We start from the raw sequence: 12,321 nt of genomic DNA on the forward strand, positions 1-12,321 counted from the left end.
ATTATCCATCTCCTCAATTTGTAATAAATTTTTCTTTTGTGGCCACATCAAGGGAGGTTGGCTACAGTCCCATAGACCTTCAACTTCTGAATAATATGTGCAACAGTAAGTAACATGAACATCAAACTGTTTGTAGGTGTCTTCAAGCCTTTATCTTTAACATATTTGTCTACAATTTTCTTGTATTGTTCTGAGACAACTCTCTCCTTGACTTTCTTTGGTCCATGTTTGGTGTGGTACACATCATGATACCAAACAGCGCTGTGTCTACTTTTCACCCTTCAAATAGGCAGACCAGCTGATTAAACGTTTTGAGACACCTGTGATGCTAATTACAGGATACAACTTAGTTTAACATGTCCCTATGGTCAAATCATTTTTAATCTTTTCTAGGGGTGACATCATTTTTTTCCAGGCCAATTGCATTAGCTTGATTCACATGGTGAGCCTTGTGGATTTTCTGCCCATTGGAAGATTTTGGACCTTCATTTAAAATTTGGCATCACTACTAAGTTTCCTCCCATCCCATTGATCCCAGTCTGCCAGACTTCATGATTGCTAAAGTCATACACTCTCTGGCTTGATTTAGAGTTTGGTCCAGCACCCAAACAATGCTTTCCCAATGCTCCCATAAGAAGCAGCTTTGCTTCTTAGCATCAGAAGTGTAGTGCTACTGAAGCATCGTAGGCTAATAGTGAGTTCCAGTTATCCTGGCTAACTACAAGAAAACGCATACAAGCTCTAATGGATATAGTTTGTTAGAGTTTGTAAGCACTGTGCTTGTTTGGCACAACTGCTAAACTGCAGCAGACCTATAGGCAGCAAGCTGCAAAAAAATAGAATATATAATGGGTGGTACTTCGGCGGAGAAGACTTTAATAACATGTAAATTAGAAAGCTGCAAATAACCCAACTAGGAAGATGAGAAAAAAAAATATTTAAAGCAGCTTTGTAGTATCTCTGAATGCATCATGGACTCTCTGCCTGGTCTTGTATGACAAGTACCACTTAGGTTATGTTCAAATTGTGTCTTCTTCTGCTGTTTTTGCATGGAGGACGCTGAAAAAAGTGCTGATAAAATGCTAAAAACAATGGACCTATTTATTTCTATGTTTGCCATTCATATCTTCAGGCTTTGGTGCTTCTATAGAAGGGGTTGTCCACTTCTAGGTCAACCCCCTCTGAATCCCTATGTTTTCCCCCAGTAAAATTATAACACTTATACTCAATTCCAGTGCCAGAGCGATGTCGGCACTGGCTCTCTCAGGGATCATATGACATTGTTATGTCATGCTATCCCTGTGGCCAATCAGAGGTAGCTTCCCTTTCCTCTCCTATGGATATAATTAACATACGGAGGAAGTGAGCGGGCAGCAGCTCTCACTTCCTCCAAATGTCTTAATTTTCCTGAAAGAGAGAAGAGTGATTGGCCAGTGCAGACTCCGCTAAAACGGCATCGGCACTGGAGGTGAGTGTAAGTATAGTTTTACTGGGAAAAAACATGGGAATTCAGAAGAGGTTGTCCAAGTAGTGGACAACCCCTTTAAACACTTCAAGTTTTCAAAAGACACAAAGTGTTAAATAGAAGAAACATGTGCATTCTTCCGCAAGGAAGACACTCAATATTTAGAATACAAGTCAATAGTAAGGCTAAGAAGATGCCTAGACGTCTTTTTTATCATTTTACCAGCATCTTTACTATCATATCAAATGAGGCCATGAAGAACACTTCAGGAAAAAATGTTCAAAACTGCTTCAAAGACAAATTGTTTTCAGTATTTCAAGTGTACAAATATGACTTTTTCAAGATTTTTTCAAGTCTTCTGAAAATCTCTCCATATAAGGACGGCTTTACTAGAATTAGAAATATTTGCCAACATTAAAATTTATTTCTCTAACATGTACTAGATTGCCAAATCTAAAAACTAAACAAAAACTAATATTCCCCAGGACTATTTTAGTATAATTTTCTAAAAGCATATCGTCATATATTGCATTTTTACTCTTTATTTCTAGGAACTCTATTCTTTCCATTAAGCAAACAAAAGCTGTTATTCAGTGTTGTTTCACTCCACCCATGCATGTCAATTCCTGAAGCGCACAGTATGGATACCATAATCTGGCTGGGGATGAGAAATAAAGCCTGGGTGGTAAAAAAAAAGCATTAAATTGGACCATGGCCAATACATGAACTGCTGAGTTTGGAAAAGTTAAAGGCTGCATTTTTCATTGTCACTTTGGAACGTAATATGTTCACAATGCCCTTATCTTAAAAAAAATAGCTCTGTTGGGATCTGCAAGTTATTGATGGTGCTACATTAACTGTGAATTTACAGAGATGAAAAAACCAAGAGTAAGTATTTTTATTGCAGATATGTCTGATTGGATACTTTGAGGAAACTGAAATAGTGTCCAGTTTTCATAGAATCCAATTCTTAACAGCTTCAAAGACTCACTACCAATTGCTGCATCTCTGCAAGGGACAAGCACGCTACACTATGCAGCACTTGGGTTCAAGACCGCTCTCCGTTCAGAGATAACAGTCCCTTTTTTCATTGCTTTGTGATGTTTTATTATTCATCAGAGTATGCACCATATACATAATCATACTACCAGGAGCGGACACACACAGAAGAAAGCCCCTATAAAAGAAAAATATATGGGCACTTTGTTGTCCATTGTCTCATTATAATGCACAATGCCACCTGCTTTGGAAGTGGAAGTGAGACCTCTTACCTCCTAGGTACCAGTTGCCCCAATGGTATAACTGCCCTTGATTATTATATTTTGGGCTGTTGACAATGACCTTTTTCAAGCTGTAATGCAGCCAAATACTGTTATACATACAAATCTATATAGATAATATATTACTATATACAATAATACAGGTATCTCATAAATAGCAGTAGAGGCACGAGTTACGTGCCCTATGGTCAAATGTTTGGACACACCTGTTCATATAATGGCTTTCCTTGTTCTTATTGGAATTTGCACATTGAAGATTCAGAGTGAAGGCAACAAAACCACAAAGGGACAGAAATGGAAACAAGGAATACCGAAATGTGTGAAACAAAGTAGAATATATGTTAAACCTTAGATTCCTCAAAGAACCCTCCTTTTACTCTGATGAAAGCTTTATACACCTTCGGCATTCTCTCAAGGAGCTTCATCAGGAGTGCACAGAGAAAGGCTTCCAATGAGCACCTATGTCTCCTCAAGAGTTCAGATAGTATTTGCACCCATCAAATGTGTTTTTCAGGGGCAGTGTTGATACACATTTCCATACAGTGCTGAGCCCTATTCCACAATTATTCTTAGCCAGTGTCAAGAACCACTCAACGAGAAACAACAGTCCATCAATACTTTAACACATGGAAATCGGTCAATCTAAAAATTTGTTGAAACCATAAAGGTATCCTCAAGTGCAGTCATGAAAACCTTCAATAGCTATGATGAAAGAGACTCTCATAAGAACCCAGTAAAGGAAGACCAAGCATTACCTCTGCTGCAGAGTATAAGTTCATCAGAATTACCAGCCTCAGAAACCTCAAATAGACAGCACCTCAGATAACAGCCATCATAAGTGATGCACAGACATCTAGTAGCAGACAAAACTCAACATCAGTTATCTATAGGAGACTGCAAATTGCTTCAAAGAAACCACTACTTAGGACCGCAAACAAGATGGAGCTATTTGGGCCAAGCACAACAAGGACTGGAAATTACATCAGTGTGAATCTGTACTGTGGTCTGCAGGTTTACTAGTCATTTAATCAGGGGCGGATTATAAGAGGGTCAATCTGGGCGGTAGCCCAGGGCCCAGTGGTGTGGGGGGGCCCTGAGCTACCGCTCAGATTTCCCGCCACCATCAGGGCATTACTGCCCATGCCCTGACTGGCGTATCATTTGGACCCGGTTGGCAGAGAGGGGGCCCGCATCGGGCCCCGTCTCATCTGCTCACCGGGCCCCTACCAGCACTACGGCAGTTTCACCTATTGACGGCTGGCAGCTGAAGTCGGCTTCAGGTGCAGCGCACACGTTGCCGGCGTCTGACGTCATTATAAGTCGCTGGCGAGTGCGCGCTGCTGGAGGGAGCTCGCCGCTGGAGCTGTTTTTTTTTGCTAACGGCAATCCGGGGGGCCCGGGCGTGCCAGAATGCTGGACACTGTCTGGGGTGTTATGATCTGGTGGCCTAGGAGCAGCATGAGACGGACTCTGGAGAAGGTGGTCCCTGTACTGACCACAAACCCTGAACCTAGCAGCGCAACTAGAAGTAGCTGTGGGGGGTACCTAACACCCCCTAGACCCTCGACACAGCCTAAGAACTAACTTCTAAAGACAGAAACAGGAAACCTATCTTGCCTCAGAGAAAATCACCAAAGGATAGATAGCCCCCCCACAAATATTGACTGTGAGAGGAGAGGGAAATAACATACGCAGACATGAAAGCAGAATTTAGCATAGGAGGCCATACTAGCTAAAAAGAAAGAATAGAACAGAGTACTATGCGGTCAGTATTAAAACACTAGAAAATATCCACCACAGAAAATACAAATCACCACATCTGACTAAAGACATGGAGGGTATATCTGCATCTCCAGAGACACAGCTTGGCTGCAAAAAATCCTTCACAGACAAAGCTGGACAAGACAAAACATGAAAATTCACAGAACTATAAGGTCCACAGCAGGTGGACAACAAAAACAAAGCCAGGACTTATCTTTGTAGAAAAGCACAGCAAACAGGAGAGACCAGAAGGGAAGTGAATACTCCAAAAACAATGGACAACTGGCACTGACTAAAGGATCAAGCAGGACTAAATAGCTAAGTCCAAATTGAACACACCTGATGAATGCTGCGATCCACAGACAGCAGCACTACCACTCATAACCACTGGAGGGAACCCAAGAGCAGAATTCACAACAGTACCCCCCCTTGAGGAGGGGTCACCGAACCCTCACCAGAGCCCCCCGGCCGATCAGGACGAGCCAAATGAAAGGCACGAACCAAATCGTCAGCATGAACTGTAGACATGATTGGAGACACGGGGAAGAATGAAAGACATGGGGCAGGATTGGATCATGGGGCAGGATGGAGACAGATGGAGCAGAATGGATACTCATGAGGGCAGGATGGGAGAACATATGGCTGGAGCCAGGAATGAAATAAACGGGGCCAGGATGGGGAATATTATTACCATAGGGGCTAATTAAGGGATATTATTACTGCAGTGATGTATTTATTTTATTTTTTGAGTATACTGTTTTAAATGGGGGGCGGTCCTATTACTGTGCAGAGTGACACTATATCGCCTTTTTTCTTCATGTGGTGTAATGTAGAAGTTGTGACAAATTAAGTAATGTGTTCTGCAAGCGGAGCTCAAGATAACTGTTATTTCCTGCAGAAATGAGCCCTGGCTGGAAGAAATGATGGCGGTCTGTGCTGAATGAAAGATGAAGGACTTCAACTAGAGACGTCACTGGTGAGTCAGTGTTACCTATACACTGACACTATACACTGTATACTATATACAGAGGTCCTGTGTACAATGTCACCAGTGATCACTGTATTACCTATACATTATATACAGAGCTCCTGTGTATAATACCACCAGTGATCTCTGTATAACCTCTACACAGACACTGCATACTAAGTACAGATCTCCTGTGAATACTGGCACTTATGATGATAGTATTGTGTTTTGTTTTGTTTTGTTTTATTACTGATCAGTATTGTAGTATTCAGTCACTATGTGGTGGTAATATGTGGTCTGGAAATGGTGTTGTGGTATTTGTCCCTTGTATGTGCTATTTGGTCACAAAGTGGTGGTACTATGTGGTCTTGACATGGTGCGGTGGTATTTGTTCCTTGTATGTGATATTATTCGATCACTGTGGTTGTAATATGTGGTCTGGTCATGGTGCGGTGGTATTTGTTCCTTGTATGTGATATTGGTCATTTTAAAAATTGAAAAATAAATCAAAATATACCTAAATTGTATTGCATATTTTAACAAATATTTAATAGGTTACAGTAGAGTAGAGCCCGGCCATTTTTCTGGAATAATCTGGTTCAGGTATATCATGACCCCCGTCACATGACCCCCGTCAGTGTCTGAACAGCCCGGGGCCCTGGCTACCCTTAATCTAATGATAATCTCCTCCTGAAAAAAAAACAGTTTTAAAATTTTGGATTTTTATGGAAGCTAGTAAAATGTATAGCATTACAAATTTCTGCCTCTTAACCCCTTCCCGACCCATGACGCCACGTAGGCGTCATGAAAGTCGGTGCCATTCCGACCCATGACGCCTATGCGGCGTCATGGAAAGATCGCGTCCCTGCAGATCGGGTGAAAGGGTTAACTCCCATTTCACCCGATCTGCAGGGACAGGGGGAGTGGTAGTTTAGCCCAGGGGGGGTGGCTTCACCCCCTCGTGGCTACGATCGCTCTGATTGGCTGTTGAAAGTGAAACTGCCAATCAGAGCGATTTGTAATATTTCACCCATTATAACGGGTGAAATATTACAATCCAGCCATGGCCGATGCTGAAATATCATCGGCCATGGCTGGAAATACTAGTGTGCCCCCACCCCACCCCTCCGATCGCCCCCCCACCCCCCCGATCTGGCCGGTACACTGCTCCGGCTCCCCTCCGCCCTGTGCTCCGCTCCCCCCCGTGCTCGTGTCCGCTCCCCCCATGCTCCAATCACCCCCCCGTGCTCCAATCACCCCCCCTGCACTCCGATCCACCCCCCCCGTGCTCCGTTCCACCCCCCCGTGCTCCATTCCAGCCCCCCCGTGCTCCGTTCCACGCCCCCCGCGCTCCGTTCCACCCCTCCCGCGCTCCGATTCCCCCCCCGTGCTCCGATCCCCCCCCCGTGGTCCCCCCCACCCTATCATACTTACCGATCCAGCCGTGGTCCCGTCCGTCTTCTCCCGGGCGCCGCCATCTTCCAAAATGGCGGGCGCATGCGCAGTGCGCCCGCCGAATCTGCCGGCCGGCAGATTCGTTCCAAAGTGCATTTTGATCACTGAGATATAATCTATCTCAGTGATCAAAATAAAAAAAATAATAAATGACCCCCCCCCCTTTGTCACCCCCATAGGTAGGGACAATAAAAAAATAAAGAAATTTTTTTTTCCCACTAATGTTAGAATAGGGTTAGGGTTAGGGGTAGGGTTAGGGTTAGGGTTAGGGGTAGGGCTAGGGGTAGGGTTAGGGGTAGGGTTAGGGTTAGGGGTAGGGTTAGGGTTAGGGGTAGGGTTAGGGGTAGGGTTAGGGTTAGGGGTAGGGTTAGGGGTAGGGCTAGGGTTAGGGCTAGGGTTAGGGTTTCGGTATGTGCACACGTATTCTGGTCCTCTGCGGATTTTTCCGCTGCGGATTTGATAAATCCGCAGTGCTAAACCGCTGCGGATTTATGGCGGATTTACCGCGTTTTTTTCTGCGCATTTCACTGCGGTTTTACAATTGCGATTTTCTATTGGAGCAGTTGTAAAACCGCTGCGGAATCCGCACAAAGAAGTGACATGCTGCGGAATGTAAACCGCTGCGTTTCCGTGCAGTTTTTCCGCAGCATGTGTACAGCGATTTTTGTTTCCCATAGGTTTACATTGAACTGTACACTCATGGGAAACTGCTGCGGATCCGCAGCGTTTTCCGCAGCGTGTGCACATACCTTTAGAATTAGGCTATGTGCACACGGTGCGGATTTGGCTGCGGATTCGCAGCAGTGTTCCATCAGGTTTACAGTACCATGTAAACATATGAAAAACCAAATCCGCTGTGCCCATGGTGCGGAAAATACCGCGCGGGAACGCTGCGTTGTATTTTCCGCAGCATGTCAATTCTTTGTGCGGATTCCGCAGCGTTTTACACCTGTTCCTCAATAGGAATCCGCAGGTGAAATCCGCACAAAAAACACTGGAAATCCGCGGAAAATCCCCAGGTAAAACGCAGTGCCTTTTACCCGCAGATTTTTCAAAAATGGTGCGGAAATATCTCACACGAATCCGCAACGTGGGCACATAGCCTTAGGGTTAGGGTTGGAATTAGGGTTGTGGTTAGGGTTAGGGGTGTGTTGGGGTAAGTGTTGTGGTTAGGGGTGTGTTGGGGTTAGGGTTGTGATTAGGATTATGGCTACAGTTGGGATTAGGGTTAGGGGTGTGTTGGGGTTAGTGTTGGAGGTAGAATTGAGGGGTTTCCACTGTTTAGGCACATCAGGGGTCTCCAAACGCAACATGGCGCCACCATTGATTCCAGCCAATCTCGTATTCAAAAAGTCAAATGGTGCTCCCTCACTTCCGAGCCCTGACGTGTGCCCAAACAGTGGTTTACCCCCACATATGGGGTACCAGCATACTCAGGACAAACTGCGCAACAATTACTGGGGTCCAATTTCTCCTGTTACCCTTGTGAATCTAAAAAAATGCTTGCTAAAACATAATTTTTGAGGAAAGAAAAATGATTTTTTATTTTCACGGCTCTGCGTTGTAAACGTCTGTGAATCACTTGGGGGTTCAAAGTGCTCACCACATATCTAGATAAGTTCCTTTGGGGGTCTAGTTTCTAAAATGAGGTCACTTGTGGGGGGTTTCTACTGTTTAGGCACACCAGGGGCTCTGCAAACGCAACGTGACACCCGCAGACCATTCCATCAAAGTCTGCATTTCAAAAGTCACTACTTCCCTTCTGAGCACCGACGTGTGCCCAAACAGTGGTTTACCCCCACACATGGGGTATCAGCGTACTCAGGAGAAACTGGACAACAACTTTTGGGGTCCAATTTCTCCTGTAACCCTTGGGAAAATAAAAAATTCTGGGCTAAATAATTATTTTTGAGGAAAGAAAACGTATTTATTATTTTCACGGCTCTGCATTATAAACTTCTATGAAGCACTTGGGGGTTCAAAGTGCTCACCACACATCTAGATAAGTTCCTTTCAGGGTCTAGTTTCCAAAATGGGGTCACTTGTGGGGGGTTTCTACTGTTTAGGCACATCAGGGGCTCTGCAAACGCAACGTGACGCCCGCAGAGCATTCCATCAAAGTCTGCATTTCAAAACGTCACTACTTCAATTCCAAGCCCCGGCATGTGCCCAAACAGTAGTTTACCCCCACATATGGGGTATCACCGTACTCAGGAGAAACTGGACAACAAATATTGGGGTCAAATTTCTCCTGTTACCCTTGAGAAAATTAAAAAATTCTGGGCTAAATAATTATTTTTGAGGAAAGAAAACGTATTTATTATTTTCACGGCTCTGCATTATAAACTTCTATGAAGCACTTGGGGGTTCAAAGTGCTCACCACACATCTAGATAAGTTCCTTTGGGGGTCTAGTTTCCAAAATGGGGTCACTTGTGGGGGGTTTCTACTGTTAAGCCACATCAGGGGCTCTGCAAACGCAACGTGACGCCCACAGAGCATTCCATCAAAGTCTGCATTTCAAAACGTCACTACTTCACTTCCGAGCCCCGGCATGTGCCCAAACAGTGATTTACCCCCACATATGGGGTATCAGCGTACTCAGGAGAAACTGGACAACAACTTTTGGGGTCAAATTTCTCCTGTTACCCTTGGGAAAATAAAAAATTGCAGGCTAAAAGATCATTTTTGAGAAAATAATTTTTTTTTTATTTTCATGGCTCTGCGTTATAAACTTCTGTGAAGCACTTGGGGGTTCAAAGTCCTCACCACACATCTAGATTAGTTCCTTTGGGGGTCTAGTTTCTAAAATGGTGTCATTTCTGGGGGATCTCCAATGTTTAGGCACACAGGGGCTCTCCAAACGTGACATGGTGTCCGCTAATGATTGGAGCTAATTTTCCATTTAAAAAGCCAAATGGCGTGCCATCCCTTCCGAGCCCTGCCGTGCGCCCAAACAGTGGTTTACCCCCACATATGGGGTATCAGCATACTCAGGACAAACTGGACAACAATATTTGGGGTCCAATTTCTCCTATTATCCTTGGCAAAATAGGAAATTCCAGGCTAAAAAATCATTTTTGAGGAAAGAAAAATTATTTTTTATTTTCATGGCTCTGCGTTATAAACTTCTGTGAAGCACCTGGGGGTTTAAAGTGCTCAATATGCATCTAGATAAGTTCCTTGGGGGGTCTAGTTTCCAAAATGGGGTCACTTGTGCGGGAGCTCCAATGTTTAGGCACACAGGGGCTCTCCAAACGCGACATGGTGTCCGCTAACAATTGGAGCTAATTTTCCATTCAAAAAGTCAAATGGCGCGCCTTCTCTTCCGAGCCCTGCCGAGTGCCCAAACAGTGGTTTACCCCCACATATGAGGTATCGGCGTACTCGGGAGAAATTGCCCAACAAATTTTATGATCCATTTTATCCTACTGCCCATGTGAAAATGAAAAAATTGAGGCGAAAAGAATTTTTTTGTGAAAAAAAATTACATTTTCATTTTTACAGATCAATTTGTGAAGCAGCTGAGGGTTTAAAGTGCTCACTAGGCATCTAAATTAGTTCCTTGGGGGGTCTAGTTTCCAAAATGGGGTCACTTGTGGGGGAGCGCCAATGTTTAGGCACACAGGAGCTATCCAAACGCGACATGGTGTCCGCTAACGATGGAAATAATTTTTCATTCAAAAAGTCAAATGGCGCTCCTTCCCTTCCGAGCCTTACCATGTGCCCAAACAGTGGTTTACCTCCACATGTGAGGTATTGGTGTACTCAGGAGAAATTGCCCAACACATTTTAGGATCCATTTTATCCTGTTGCCCATGTGAAAATGAAAAAATTGAGGCTAAAAGAATTTTTTTGTGAAAAAAAAGTACTTTTTCATTTAACGTGACATGGTGTCCGCTAAAGAGTGGAGCCAATTTTTGATTCAAAAAGTCAAATGGCGCTCCTTCCCTTCCAAGCCCTGCCGTGCGCCAAAACAGTGGTTTACCCCCACATATGAGGTATCAGCGTACTCAGGACAAATTGGACAACAACTTTCGTGGTTCAGTTTCTCCTTTTACCATTGGGAAAATAAAAAAATTGTTGCTAAAAGATAATTTTTGTGACTAAAAAGTTAAATGTTCATTTTTTCCTTCCATGTTGCTTCTGCTGCTGTGAAGCACCTGAAGGGTTAATAAACTTCTTGAATGTGGTTTTGAGTACCTTGAGGGGTGCAGTTTTTAGAATGGTGTCACTTTTGGGTATTTTCAGCCATATAGACCCCTCAAACTGACTTCAAATGTGAGGTGGTCCCTAAAAAAAATGGTTTTGTAAATTTCGTTGTAAAAATGACAAATCGCTGGTCGAATTTTAACCCTTATAACTTCCTAACAAAAAAAAAGTTTCCAAAATTGTGCTGATGTAAAGTAAACATGTGGGAAATGTTATTTATTAACTATTTTGTGTCACATATCTCTCTGGTTTAACAGAATAAAAATTCAAAATGTGAAAATTGCGAAATTTTCAAAATTTTCGCCAAATTTCCGTGTTTATCACAAATAAATGCAGAATTTATTGACCTAAATTTACCACTAACATGAAGCCCAATATGTCACGAAAAAACAATCTCAGAACCGCTAGGATCCGTTGAAGCGTTCCTGAGTTATTACCTCATAAAGGGACACTGGTCAGAATTGCAAAAAACGGCAAGGTCTTTAAGGTCAAAATAGGCTGGGTCTTGAAGGGGTTAACTTGTGGTACTCCAAATGGTATGCATGTAATGTTATACACAGTGTGTGATGTAGTTTGTTTCTTTTATACATGGCTTTCATTTTAATTAGAAGCCTCTTACAAATGCTTGGCAGTACTATATTGATTTTATTACCATGTGTATCCAAGCGAAATACTCTGCACTTTTACTTTCCCTACCATTATTATCTAGAGAGGAGATAGTGCAAACCCCTTAATACCAAGAGGATGAAAACAACAATCCTCCAAAATAAAGAAAACTTTTTTTTTAATGCCAACAACAGGTAGCTATAGCCTATCATGACTAGGAATAACATATACTGTACACCAGAGACCCATATATAAGCATTAGTGTTTTGTAATTTTTGCCACTCATTAGCACACAGCGATTTTTCTGGTTGTTTGGGTAAGATGCCTATGTAGCAGCTCTTAGGAGCTGCTGATTCTCCTTGTGGCCAACTAGCTGGCAGGAACTGTTAGAACATATTGCCATTTGGCAGATTAGTTCCAATAATTTGTACATCTATAAATCAGTACTATTCATATAATATTCATATGAGTGGTCTTTCTCTAGCACTTTAATTCCTGAATCCAATTAGATGAACAATGGGATGGATACAGAAATTTCTGCAACAAATTCTGCACATGTGAATTTGCCTGTTTTGG

Source organism: Ranitomeya imitator, chromosome 6, assembly GCF_032444005.1.
Source record: "Ranitomeya imitator isolate aRanImi1 chromosome 6, aRanImi1.pri, whole genome shotgun sequence".
NCBI lineage: Eukaryota > Metazoa > Chordata > Amphibia > Anura > Dendrobatidae > Ranitomeya > Ranitomeya imitator.